General features: G+C 46.0%; 1 long non-coding RNA gene across 1 annotated transcript; it reads right to left on the minus strand.

Annotated features, from left to right (window-relative positions):
• Positions 1-815: 815 nt before the first annotated feature.
• LOC310894497 lies at positions 816-11,062 on the minus strand. Its single transcript, XR_014579952.1, has 3 exons — positions 9,590-11,062; positions 7,186-7,256; positions 816-6,713 (listed from the first exon to the last, which is right to left on the minus strand). It is a non-coding gene; the product is annotated as an uncharacterized lncRNA (long non-coding RNA).
• Between the last annotated feature and the right edge of the window lie 3,225 nt (positions 11,063-14,287).

The raw sequence follows: 14,287 nt of genomic DNA on the forward strand, positions 1-14,287 counted from the left end.
AGTATCTTTTTGACGAAGATGCCTTACCTTTTAATTTCCTGACTTCTGAACCCAGCCTTTCCAAGCTGAATATACCTGAATTCCCAGCAGTACACAAGTGGGCTCGGGTGCCCAGGCTTCTGGGTATGGAGCTAGGAATGTGTGTCCATCCTCTTGTTCATGGAATTGGGCATCCGCATGATTTGGCTGGATGTTTGGAAAGGTTCTGGACAGCTGTGCATCCCTCCAGCCCAGGGCCCAGCTGGAGCAGGAGCTGTTTCCAGAGGCTTTGGGAGGAGCATCAGAAAAGTCAGTTCTCACTGAGAAGCGCTCCTGGCTTCTACAACTGCGTTTCTGGGGAGCTCCTGACCACAGGTTGCGTTCAGACCAGTGTCTGATGGCCAGTGACCAAACCTATCCTCCGTGCACTCATCCAATCCAATTTCAACTTACTTATCCCCTTGGACTCCGCCACATCTCTTCAAAATTATTTCAGTTTAATTATTCTTTCTGTGGGAAAACTTCCTTTTTTTGTCTCATCTCCAACCATTTGATCACTTCATGCCTTGGGTTCTTTTCTTGTGAGCCATAATGAGCGAACGTTCCCTTTTTAACATCTCCACAGAGGTGATGGTTTTATTGACTTTGTCATTTCATTTGTGCTTTCTCTTCCATCATGACCGTTACTTATTTCAGAAGTTGTGTAAGTATACAAATACATAAAAAGCAGAAAACTTAAACATTCAATCTAGTCTGAAGTAGAGTTGGTTCTTTTAATATGACTGAACGCTTCCACTGGGAATTAATTATTATACAGACATACCTGCACTATTGTAAAAAAAAAAAAAAAAGAGAGAAAAAAAAAGAAGATGCAAACAGAACTACAGACCTTTTAAAAGTGAAAATTACACAACTACATGATTTGTACTTTAAAAAAATCAACAAACCCCTTTTCTATCAGAGAGCAACTCTGCTGAACATAAACTGCTTCATAAAATTGTACTTGCTAAAATATGTTTGAGAAAGAAAACAACAACAACAACAATGGAAATGTTCTGGTATTCCCATCTGGAAAAGATAGCTTTTCTATTATTCACAATCTAGTTCATATTTTGCATTGTAATATAAAATAAATGCATAAACTGAAATGAAGCCAAAGTTCTAGTTGATCAAAAAGAGTTTACCTCAGGAAATTTTGAAAATTCACAGTTTATTTTACTTTGAATGCAGGCAGATTTTACAGCTTTCTGTTGATTGTAATATTCATGCTCTGTACATTTGCTTTAGGTACACAGTGAGCCTCGCTTTCAGAGATGCAGAGCATCAGCATATCCCTGTAAGCTTGCAGGAGGGATAGGCAGCATGCAATTTGGGAGCGCGCTGACCTTATGCTCCGCCAGAATTATGCTATTTGGAAAAACAAACCTTTAGGATATAAGTCTGAAACAGATGCAGTGATAAAGAACCTGGGAAGCAGCAATTTTTGTGCCTTAATTAACTGTGGGTGTTAAAAATGTTTATTTTTTCACCGTGTTTTTAGCAGAGAACTTTCTCCTCCGAAGTCTCCTTTTTCACCCGGACCTGTTCCCACCCAGTCTCCAGCCACCTGCGGAGCCTGCAGTGACCTGTGCTGCCGCAGCTCAGTCTCCCTGCAGGGAGGGAGAGCATTTGGGGTGAGCAGGTCTATGTCGCTGGCAGCCCTGCAAAAGATAAGTGCCGCCGTGCATTGTTAAGATGAGAAAAGAACGCATATGTACCCAAACTCTAATTTATCCAAGTATTTCTTAGAAATGAAAATCCTTTCATGTCAGTGTCATTGTACTTCAGCTGAATGTTGTATTATTACGGCTTTTGTAGGCATAGGAACTTTTTACATTCCTTAGAATTCCTGTTTGTTGCTTCATATGCAACATTGAATTAAAGCAGCAAGCCTCAAATAAAGAGGAACTAGTTCGCCCTTTTTTCCCCATCCTTTTATAATGAGAGAGCTTTTTACCAAAAACAAATTAAGGCATTTTGCAGGTTTTCTATTTATTTTTCAGATAAACCTGTGTTTTTACAGACACCTGAAAAGAAAATGTCATTTCTATATTCAGCAAAAAGTGTTTTGCATTCCTAGACTTTTTAACAGAGCAAATAAAACACAAATACCAGTTTGCTTGGTTTAAGTTTCTACTTGCACATAAAATTGGAGTTTCCTTTTTCTTACATAACTGATGCCAGCCACTTAATTTTTGGTAGAGTCTGGAAATGGCACAAGACAAAGGTTCTCGTGTGGAAACATGCCCACAGTTGTGCTTTTACTGGAGGCTAATGGACAAAGGCAGAAAGCAATCCTGTTTTGATGGCCGCTGGACGTAAGGCTTGGACCACGTCCTGGAGAGGAACGTGACATTTTGGTTATTTCCAGTGCCTGCTGTAATAATAGTCTCTTGACCCTCTTTATTCAAATATATTTTCCTACACAAATATCGTACTGGGGCAACGGGCAACGCCGTTGTGCCAAACTCAGTCCCCACCTCGGGGGAAAGCCATGCCACATCGCCGAGCTTGGGCTTATGTAGGAGGCTGCAGCAAATACTCAACGGTGTAAGAGCTGCAGACAGTTGTAATGTTTCCAGCAACTACAGAATATCAGAAGGCTTGTGGATTTTATAACAAGGAGGAAACACTGGAAGAGCTTGGGAGCCTTTGGCAGTGGAAAAATCTTTCAGACTGGGAAGGGAGCATCAGTGCAATGCATCTGCATGATCTTCTGGATAGAAAACCCCGATGCCCTACAGCAGCCTCTGAAATTAAAAGTCTGGCCATCTCTGAGCCTGAAAGAAGACAGAATAGCACTGGGCTATGAATAATGTGCAGTAAGACAAAAAGATTCTTAAACTGTTAACTAACACGTCTAGCATGGTAATGCTCTGAAGTACAAAGTTGGCCAGAGTTGACCTGCAGGTTCTTCCAACTAAGAGATGAAACCGGTGATGTAGATGCTGCATAGCTTATTTATAATGAAGGTAAAACAAATAAATAAATAAATAAATTATTTTTTTTTTAAAAAAGAATGCTGCTCTGGACCCAGAAAGAATTAAATGTAAAAACAGATTTTTTTTTTATTTTTAATTTTTTTTTCATTTTGTGATCAGGAATAACTTCTCATCAGAGTAGAGGCTTTTGAAGAAACATGGCTGTGGCATTCCTTAGGAAAAGTCGGGCAGGCCTCCTTCTGCTCTCCCACCCTGCTTTGCATCCTGCCCCAACTGACTGCTCCGTGTACCCGTGTGGGCCCCAGTGCTCGCGGAGAGCAGTGACGAGATGTCAGCGCCTTGCAAATGCTGGTGAACGGCCGTGTTCCCAATCTTGGCGCTCTTGTACTGCAGGACTTGGCACAGCCACTAGACTTTATAATTTAAACCATTTGCCGGGCTTGTTTCTCATGCATCTAACCGGGCCTGTGCTAAGGACCTCCTCTCCCTCTGGGGAGAGATGGAAGAGAAGAAATCTTGATTCCTGAGTATAAGAAAGTCAAGATTTTTAGGCTGTTGCTACAAAAAGAGACCAAGCAATGCTGTGGGATTCCTGGCAGTGGCAGGTAAACGTCAAGGCCTCAGAGGTGGTTTGGTGAAGGTCAAGGGATGGACTCTACACCGCCCTTACCAGCTGTCCAGATTATGAAGAGGTGAATAGGATTTTTAACTTGGGATATCTGCGTGTCCTCACGTTTCAGTGTACTGCCAAGGAAGCAGGCCGCGCTGCAGTGGGCAGTCCAGTCTCTGAAGGGCATCTCCAAAGCTCTGCTTAGACCCTGTCACTGGCAGAGCTGTCTCCAGCCCAACATCTCCGTGAACTCCCACCGTCCTCCTCCCTAATATTAATGGGAGTGCTGCAAAGGAGGTGGGCGAGCAGGCGTCACATCCAGTGAAGAATCCTTTTTCGCAGAAGTGCATGACTTGAAGTGTCACCCCACGTTACAAGGCTGTGCTGCACTTGGACCACGCAATGAATGGGTTGAGAAAACATGTTGGTGGAGATCTCGTCAAGGCAGGTTTCTGCTCAGTAAAATCTCGGGCAGATTTGATGGCTCTGAAGCAGATTTTGACTTGCAACATTTCAGCAGAGTGCTTTTCAGATCTGTTAAAAAGTGGTTACAGAAGTAAGTAAACAAGGCACCACGTGGCACGCCACAATTACAAGGCACAAATGAGATTAGTCCCACGATGTGGCAGAAAATGGCATTAACAGCACCAAAAAATTGACCGTCTTCCCAGGGAATATCGAATGGGATTTTTAGGCACGGAAGTCAGTATGTCCCCAACAAGGTAAGGCCTGGAAACCCCTCTCAGTGCTTTGCACGGGGGCAGTCGTGCCAGCCCAGCTACGCAGCATCATGAGGGGTTAGTTCGGTGAATATCAGCAGTGTGCAGCCTGCTGTGCTCCCCTGGCCTTCCTCAAAAAGCAACATACCCTTACTATTTTGGTTCAAAGGTAGGATATTGCCCTCCAAGGAATGTATTACCTGTAGCAGTGCCTGTATGAGGACACAGGACTTCGGGAGGGTCCCTACGTGTTAGTCTGAAGGTTGGTTCACGCACTGCCTCGCTGCTATGAAAGGCGACGCAGGGGAGGAAGGGCCCAGCTTGTCCCAGGCAGCGTCACCCTGAGCCACCCTGACTTGATGGAGGTCTCTTCTCCTCCACGTTCAAGACACACAGAAGGATAGCTGGGAAGAGGCTCTGTGGTATGAAACTGTGAAGAGGATTTTACCAAAATTGTCTGTTGCAAGGCTGACTAATGAGTAAGAGCTTCTTACTTTCTCACCCAACGAGCTTACCACCTCACACAGCCACACCACCCAGAAGTTTACTACTGCCCAGGCTAAGTAGGGGAGCAGGATGGGAAGGGGCAAGGAAGAAGGGAGGCTGTTGTGGGAGCTCCTCTAGGTCTTCCTAAAGCCTAGGAGAAAGGAACGCCATGTGATTATCAAAAGCTGGCAGGCAAAGGGCTCGGTTTCACTCAGGAGCCTGTAGGAAATGCCCACAAGGACAAGGAATGGCTTTGCTAGGAACGGCAGACTCTAAAATGGCCAGGAGGCTGCAGGAGCAGTGAATGGACACCATGAAGAGGAAGATCTGGCAGGAGAGGACATACCACCGGAGCTGCTGAGCTGCTCTTCTGAACCCTGCCGAGCCTTTCCTGGTGGGAACAGCAGGTTGCCACTCAAATACACTTGTATTTTCATCCACCAGAAAAAGTCAAGTTGTTAATAAAATTTGTGAATAACCTAAGCAAAAGATACAGACCAACTGTACCAGTAATGAAGCTACGGAAGCCAGTAGACCCAGGTGCTGAAATAGGCCATGCAGTTAGAGAAAGGGGCTCACTGTCTTCAAAATCCATGGAAGCACTCAAAATATGATTATTCTAATCTTCATCGACCCCCTGAAGGCACCACTGATTGCTAAATGCTCGGCAAAGGTTTTGTCTCCCACAGTGGCAGGGGAATAAGCGGGACACCCCCAGACTCAGAATGTAAATCCTAATGCACCTTGTTTTCATTATACCCAACACAATAGCAAATCAGCCCTTCCTGGTGGTGGAAACGGGAATTTCTGGCACTTCTCAGATCTTTGCTGCTTACAGATCAACACACACTGATGTCAGTAAACACCCCCGTGACCCACCACCAGCGTGAGAGCCAAAGGAGCACTTCGCCCCAAGGCGCCTGCTGGGAGGTCCTGCATGGCGAGGGCAGGTTCTTTTCCTCTCCTCTCTTTTTTTGTCATCTCCTGTTGTCTCCTCTCCTCTCTTCTCCTCTCCTAGAGGACCACACTCAGACATGGTGATGGTGCCTCCTAACCTCATCGCTTGTCCCCTCTTCCCCCAGGACATCCCCGCGGTGCAGCAGGCCTGGCAGTACCACGGCACAAAAAGCACCAAGCAAACCCCTTTCCCTCCTGTTACTGAAGTTGCTTAGCTCTACACGTGGCTCTGGTTTGGTGGGAATCACCTGCTTGGGATTTGCGTTGAGTCGCGTTTGTTTTGTGAAGAAACTCGAGTGGTTTTGCTGCTCTGATTGAAGGGAAGAGGTCATGTCTATCAGTCTTGGTGCCATTTTACCCAACCCTAGCACTATCAGCAAAGGGCTGACTGCTAAGAAACCAGAGCAGCGTAACAGAGTGTCGAGATTTCAAAACAGCCTTTTCTTTTCTTCTTTGTTAGGGTTTTATGGCCGCTACTAGTGTCTCTTCCAGGAAACAAAATTTCCCAACACTTCCTTGTCTGGTAAGTCCCAGTTTGTGTGGTGTCCTACCCAGAGGGGACTGGAAAGGCAAGGGGAAAGGAAGGGGCACAGTTTCTGGACCTATCTCCTGGACTGAATCCATGCTCCAGCTTGGACTGAGCGTTACACAGCGGTGTTGTTCCGCTCCTGGATTGATCAAAGATACCGTGGACAATGGGAGAAGTAGAAGGGAGCACTAAAAGACGGTGCAGACAGAGCTGCAGGTAGATAGAAAGATATTTAAATAAACACAGTGGATATAACGAGAACAAAATGCTGCAGCGTATGAAAGCCAAGAGTACAACTTTGAACTATTCATTCCGCATTTGCACTTTTACATACCCAGCACAGCTGAATTAGAGCCTGCAGATGGAAACATGCAGACACAGAGCACCAAGGCTGCCTCTGTAGATCTCTTTTGATCCTACAATCTGTTTTCTCCAGGAGCAAGGTCTAGCTTCTAGGAAAATAAAGGTAACACAAATGTTACCTCTCTGTTGGGATAAGAAATCACAAAATAGCAGCACTGAGGTTCGACGTGTGCTTTATTCCCAATATTTACAATTGGAGACTGGCTAATCTCTGCTCTGGAGGATAGCAGCATCACTGTTATCCTGCCATTTATTTGAGGCCAAAATCATTATTCCTGGGAACTAGGTAGATTTTCAGACTCTCTTTCCAAAAACCATTCTGTATAATTATGGGGTAGGATGTACTAAAACTAAAATGTTAATTCATCCCCAGACTAAACATACATTTTCCTGACTCCAGGATTCTTGGTGTGACTGACAGCAACACATAGATAGGACAGAAGATATTTCACCTCACGAAGTCATCATCACACAAAACAGGACATTCAAAAGGAATGAATGGAGAAACCCTTTAGCTCCAGCAAGTTAAATGAAAACTGAGTGCAAAGTAAATTTTCTTACGCTGTGGTCTCCCATCCCAGACTTCTTCCATGTCTGAAGCGGAGTGCCAAAGCTCAGCGCAGTGAATCTGCCTGTGCCAAAAGAGGTCCATTGTAAAGCAGAATAAATTCAAGTACAGACTGGCATGGAGAATGGAGCCTCGCCTCCTTTCAGACTTGGCTTGACAAGTCTCACTAGTTCCTTGGTTTTGATGCTCAGAAGAAGACCCTGATAATCCTGTGTAGGGTAACATTAGGTTTTGAATGCAGAAGGAGAGAGATCGGGATGTAGTCTTGATATAAGGAACCAGCAACCCCTCCCCTCCCAGTACACGCAATTGTCTAAAAGCCTTAAGTGCTCCTGAATAAGGAGATGGCTTTTTGTAGACCTACGGCTAATGGCCTTGTTCAAATCAAGTATCCATTTTTAATGTATGAAAGCCAAAGTAGAAGATAGTTGAGAATGCACCTTGCTGAAAGTTCTGCCATGAAACAGCAAAGCTTAAAGGTTCGTTTTAAGATGATTTAGCAAATGCAGGTCAAAAAGTATAGTGCAGCTTTGCATAAGTGAGTGGCCTTCAGCCTCCAAATGGTACCCCTTGCACGATAACTCTGTACCGATCACTAGACTCTAGATATCTTGCCTACAACCGGATGCTTAAATAATGTAGATCTTGATTGTTTCTACCTTTGTTGTTGTTTTTGTTGTTGTTGTTGTTGTTGAGGCCATAATTGCATTGTTTAAGTTTGACTTTACACAAAAGCCATCAACAACAACGCATTACCACGGGTGCTGCTCTATTGGCGTGACTCAGGGTCGTCCATGTAATGAAAGCATCTCAGCCTGCAGAACCCAAGTTAAAGTTGCCTCCTGCCAATCCACCACATGCTAAATTCCAGCAAATTGTTTAATTAACATAATTAATGCAAACTACACTCCAGTCTGCACGATGGGCAGCTGGAAACACCCTCTCATACATGAGCAACAATGCCTTGTCCTTTAACAATTTGGCCTAGATTTTATTTAGTCCCTTCTGTCAAGAGGGATCACTAGGAGCTCATATTCAGACACCCCTTGTAAAATTTCCTATTTCCTTGTACAGAAAGTATTTCTGGTTAACTATTTTGGTAGTCTCATTTATATTATCTATTTCTAGAAAGGCTCATGCATATGTTTAATGCATGAATAGTTCCAGGGAGGTCAATGGGAAAATTTATATGTTTAAAGTTAAGGGTGTGCGTACATCTTTACAAAGTTGGCCTAGACTTTGCATCCATGCCCAAAGCTTTTCTCCAGCTGTGTCTGCATGCACACACCTAACTGCACCAGCATTCTAACACTAGCCCATTATTCCTCCAACTGGAAAGTTGAAATCCACCATTTACTGTGCGAGCAAGGTGTATGACTGGCTTCCTTTTTCGTGCTTCTGTCCCAAAATACTCAGAACGTGGGGCATGAAAACATTACTGTGGTGGCTGGAAAAGAGCACACACAGACAGAGCCAGCTGCTGCTGGCTGGAGAAGGGAAGTGTCAGCGCTGGCCGTCGCTGGTGTCTTGCACTGCAATCCAGGGCCCGCAGCGGTACCCACGAGCTCACAGGTACCGGACTGTAATGACTTGTACTCACTTTCACCTTCTTCTGGATCAAATCCATGATCTAAACATGAAGAGCTCTGTCACTTTTTGCAAGTCCCCTCTACTATTCATACCTGGGTTGCTCATAGCCCTTTCAAATGCATCAGTCATTATGTTGACTGTTTAGCATCACACTAGTGTTTTGCATAAATATTCCACAGAGAAGAGAAGGGAGAGGAAGAGAAGAGAAGAGAAGAGAAGAGAAGAGAAGAGAAGAGAAGAGAAGAGAAGAGAAGAGAAGAGAAGAGAAGAGAAGAGAAGAGAAGAGAAGAGAAGAGAAGAGAAGAGAAGAGAAGAGAAGAGAAGAGAAGAGAAGAGAAGAGAAGAGAAGAGAAGAGAAGAGAAGAGAAGAGAAGAGAAGAGAACTAGGGTATAAAATGAAATAAAATAAAATACATATATTTTTAAAATCTACATCACAGAAAAAAAGTAGCTGTGTTTTTCCTCTCGGTTTCATTTTCTCTACCGCAAAGGATGGGCCAGCCTAAGGCTCCATAGAGCAGAAAAGCATGCTCAGTACAAAAGCATAACTGCTGCCTACGTGATATTAAGCTATCAAGTAGAAACAGCATTTTTTGCTCACTGATTGCATTCCCTCCCATTCTCGCACAAGCCAAGAAGAGTCTCCTGAGGTTACAGCCAGGGAATGGCAGACAAGCACTGGGCTGCTCTTGGCTCAGCGCGTCTTTTTGTTTTTGTTGGACACATGGTGACACTCCCCTCTTCAGCTCCGAGGTCCTGAAAGCCATTTGTTTTCGTTTAAGGCCAGACGAGGCAGTGTTTTCTTACCAGCACACACGCTGGGGAGTGCTTCAGCTCTCTGTCCTTCTGCTTCAGCTTAGGTGCGTCAGGTCCCTTGGCTCCCACAGAAATGTCAGGTGTGTTCAGAAAAGTCTAACCAGCGTTGTTCCAACCTTTAGCTATTGAGCCAGCTATTTGGCTGGTTGGGCAACTGCAACACCCAGTTCCGAGCCCTATTGGGCCCTATCAGAGCCACGTGGGTGCACAGATCTGCTCGCACGGACCAACCTGCAAGACTGGTGCTTCAATTTGTCATGCTCTTGTAATAAATCAATTCCTTTCCTTTAAGTAGGGGTTAGTCAGCGAACTCTTACTCATGCGTTTCTCACACAGTAAGTCACACTTCCTGGTAGCGTCTGTGTGAACGCGGTTTCTGTGTCCTTACCTTCGCTTTAGGAGAAGCAGCTAGATGAGGCTGGTTTTCCGGAGATACCATTTCTCTCGTAAACCCACACAACCAATAAACACCTGATTTTTCTACCCGTGTCGAACTGTTATTGGACATTCGGTCTGCGCTGCGTCCTGTACACCGTGGCGCAGCAAAGCGGTGTCCTCCAAGCAACGGGCCTCACCTGGACGCGAGCGGCCTACACAGCGGAGCCGCGTTTCTCTCACACCCCCTCGGCCACCACCCTATACACGTCCCGGGGGCGTTTGCGGAGGCTTTTGGTGCTGGAGCAGCCTGGGACGCTTTCCCACCGAGCCGTGGGAGATCCGTCCGTCCTTCTGGGCAAACAGGTTGTTGCGGTAGGCGGCGGAGGCCTATCAGCGATCGCACCTCTCGCTCGGCACCGGCACGGCTGCGTGGGAGGGCGACCGCTGGTGATCGGCATCAGCAAAAGCCCCTCTGAGGCTCCCCATATCCCCCTCGGCCCCGTTGGAAACTTCTGAACGTGGGCGAGAGCTTGTGCATGGGCTGAGCGTGGGAGGACAGCGGTGGAAGGTCTGGTGATCCGCTGCGGCATCTCCAGCCCCAGTGCTTAGCCTGCCGCATCCAGCCATGGGAGGGCTTTTGGCTGTGGAATAATTTCTCGGAGAAAGTGTCTGCCCCTGAATTAATGTGTCTAATAATTGGCTAAATGGTATAAACAGCCCCTGGAGTGTCCCTCCGGCACTCAGCCTTTGGATTTGAGACAGACCAAGCAGGCAAGCAGATTTCCAAAGGGCAGTCTGTCTGGGCCACGGGTGATGTAGGTGGCTCTGTGGTTTTATCCCTCACAGCCTAAAAGGACAGCAAGGTCCATGGTGGCCATTTGGGGTGAAAATTCATAGCTCATTAATTAAGAAAGGAAAAACAAAAAAGGCCCCTTCTAGACCAGAGCATAGATTTTAGGCTGCCATCCAATGTCAGGAAGTGTTCCCCTCCCAGAGGGGGATCCAGGCTACAAGGTTATTTAATACTTTCTGGTTGATTTTGTGTTTGGAATAACTGCCTTAAATGATTGCTTTTGGCCTGAGAAACTGTTTGCTTACCTGGCACCTGAACTCCAGTGATAAACTTTAATGTCCTCCTCTGAGTATTCCCCCTGCACACAGAGGAGACTCAGTGCAGCTCTTTTAGCTATGAATCCGACCTTCAAAAAAATAAAAATTAAAATCAGATGTTGCTCATTATCTCTTCCAACTTCTATCTATCCGTCAACATCCAAAAGTTTTAAAAGCCCTGCTTAAGCATGTCTCCATTCCATTGATGGAATATCCTTTAATATTTTATAGCTCTGACTTGCACTTCTAAAAGTACTGATTAATCTCACTAGATAAAAACTGGCACAAAATGGCACAAGTGAGAATATCTCCATCCTTCCTCCCAGCAATCGTGTGCCAGTTCATCTTGGAGCATGTAATGATTTACTGTAATAGTTTTAGGCCCGTAATGGGGCCAATAACTGGCATCTGGAAGCTGTGAGGCTCTTTCCCAATGGATGCCATTCGCATACAGTTATTTAATTAATTAACAGCTCCACTAGCATAAGCTAGTAAAGGGTCTATTAAAGTTTTTTTTTTTTTTTTTAAATATCTTCCAAAGTAAGAACATATGCTGCATGCTGCTTTTCCCTTGGAGAGCATTTAACGTTGCAACCTGTTTATCCTATGACTGATTTTCAGATTCCACCTTAACCAGCTGCTTTTTGCTCGACTTTAGGATTCAGCAGAGAGCTAACTGCAGTGTGCTCAGCAGGAGCGGCGAAATAACATTCTACCTGCATGTGCTCATTCCTGCGCGAGGTGCCAAACCCCTGCAACGGCCGCCTGGCTGCCTCTGTGCTCTTCCCAGACATTACACGTGATGCACTTCCATTTTCCCGTTTCCCTGCTGAGAAAAAATAAATAAATATAAATAAATAAAGGTGGAGGAGTTCATGTGGAATAAGCAAAATGTCAGGTCCCTGCCAGATGCTGGAGGGAGTTGGTCAAGTTTGTAAAAAGCATTTGAGAGCCCAGTCCCAGGTGAAATGTGGAAAAGCTATCAGGGGCTGTAAAGCTAGCAAAGATGGGTTTGGTCTGGTTACAGTGCCAAAGGATTTTGCTTCCCAAACCGTGAGGATTCCTATACCTTAGGTTTAATTAAGCTCAAATCAGGTCCTCATGCAGCCTGGTGGGTACAGGCCTGCGGCAGGGTGAAGGGCTTCTTTGTGAGCATCCATCCTTCTGCAAGGGGGCTGAAGCAGAAGACACGAGTGACTTCCCTGCCCCAGCACATGCAGCTCTGGCTTGGTGCCACACAGCAGGTGTCATCTGAGGAGCTGCCCCACAAGGACAGCGTAGACATGAATTTGGAGAACCTCTGACAGGACAGTAATGTCATTTAGCAATAACTGTCTAAAGGAGGCACTGCTAACAGCACGGCACGGTGCTAGCTCCCGGGTGCTGGGTCTTGATATATAAGACATGTCAAAAGTTGCATAGTCCTTGATGCAAAATCCTTTTCTCTGGCTGTAACGTGGTGCCGTCCCTCTCCCGCTCTCCCTCCCTCCAGCCCTCAGCACTGCCTTCTGGCTGCAAGGCTTTGGATAAATGGTGGTGCCCTGGAGTGGCCATCACCTCGAGCCCTTCAGCTGGAGCCTCATCCTTGTGATCCACCACAGCTCATCGAGAGGATGTCAAAAAACCCAGAGGAAGGCCAGCAACAGCTCGGTTTGATACCCTTGTGAGAGAGATGTCAGATTTGCTTTGCCTAGATGTCAGGTGTAGACGAGCGAAAAGGCATCTTTTTAACTTTGATGTCTCATGCTCCTGCCTAGGTAGCGCCTCAGGCCTGACAAGCCTGAAAAGTTTTGCACCGAGTTCACTTCCAAGTCCAACTTTGGGCCTCTGAAATTGCTCTTCAGCCTAAATGCCCTAAAGCGACCGGTCTGTCAGGGCCTTTGGGTGATGGCAAGAGCTCCGTGGTAGCCTATCTCCTCACAGAAGGAGCCTTGCAGACAAAGCAGGGTCTGTAGGAGAGCAGGTCCCACTTTGAGGCAATCACCTGATGCTCAGAGCAACCATCATGAAGTGATGTGTGGGCTGAGCTCCTTCTCCCACAGAAGCTGTGTCCAGACCCACAGCTCCCTCTTTCCTCAGCAGTGCCTCACCTGCCAAGACAACACAGTGTCCCAGGCAGGAGGAAAGAGGAAGGAGGAAGGAGGAAGGAGGGAGGCTGTGCTTTCGTTACCGCGTGGAGGAATGTGGCTGTAGGACCTGCAGCTTGCACAAAGTCTGTCAGCAGTCCCTGGAGAACAGGCCAGAGCTCAGGCTCCCTCCTCTCCGACAAGTGCCACAGCCAGTAGGCCATGCGGGGTCATCTCAGCTCCATGTATCTAGGAGATAGATACCTAGATGTCTCACACAGGCAGCAGAGAAACAGGCATTTCCTGTCCTGAAAGGAGACGAGTATCTCCCTGGAGTTCCTTTTCCTCTGCACTGACTGTGCGTGGAGCCTGGGGTGACTAACTCAGTCTTTGAAGTCCAACTGCTCAATATCTAAACCAAGGCAGATGAGTTCCCCCTCTCCTCCCTCCGCCCCTTTCCCATGTTCCCTTTCTGTCCCCGTAAACCTTTCAAGATGCCGCAGCTCAGACGGGAAGGCCTGGGAGCACGCAGTTACCCTAATCCCCTGCAGAGCAGCCACGAGCCAGGGGCTTGGAAGCTCCCCACGGAGCTACAGGCTCGAAAGATCTCCAGAAGTTCTCCTGTCACCAAGCGAACATGCAGAGGAGGTTTACAAGCTACAGTTTCCTTTCCCAACTCACTTTAATAGACAAGACTGACCACATCCTGGCTCTTCGACGTAGATGCTGTAGACACCTATCTCCTGCAAAGAACTGTCAAAAAAATATTAATTAATATGGTAATTAATACCCTGCGGGTGCTTTGTGCTTTTGTGGAAAACAAAGCAGCTATAAACTCAGCTTGACTGGCTGTTTTGTCCTGCTGATTTGTACTGCTCTAGTACTCCGATGAATATACTCTTTAAAGGTGATTTAGGCTTAATATTAATCATCTTCAAAATATTAGAAATATCCCATAGTAGCCATGACTTCAGGTTTCGTGGTTAGTATGCATTTACAGATAAATTGTCTCAAGGTGGAATGAAAGTTGAGTACATATACTGGGAATTTAAAGTAAAGCATCTCTAATATATTGCAGCTAAACCAAAATCAAGGAGCAAAAAAATCCAAAACAATCATACTTAAATTTAAAAAT

This window comes from Anser anser (genome assembly GCF_964211835.1).
Source record: "Anser anser genome assembly, chromosome: 2".
Lineage (NCBI taxonomy): Eukaryota > Metazoa > Chordata > Aves > Anseriformes > Anatidae > Anser > Anser anser.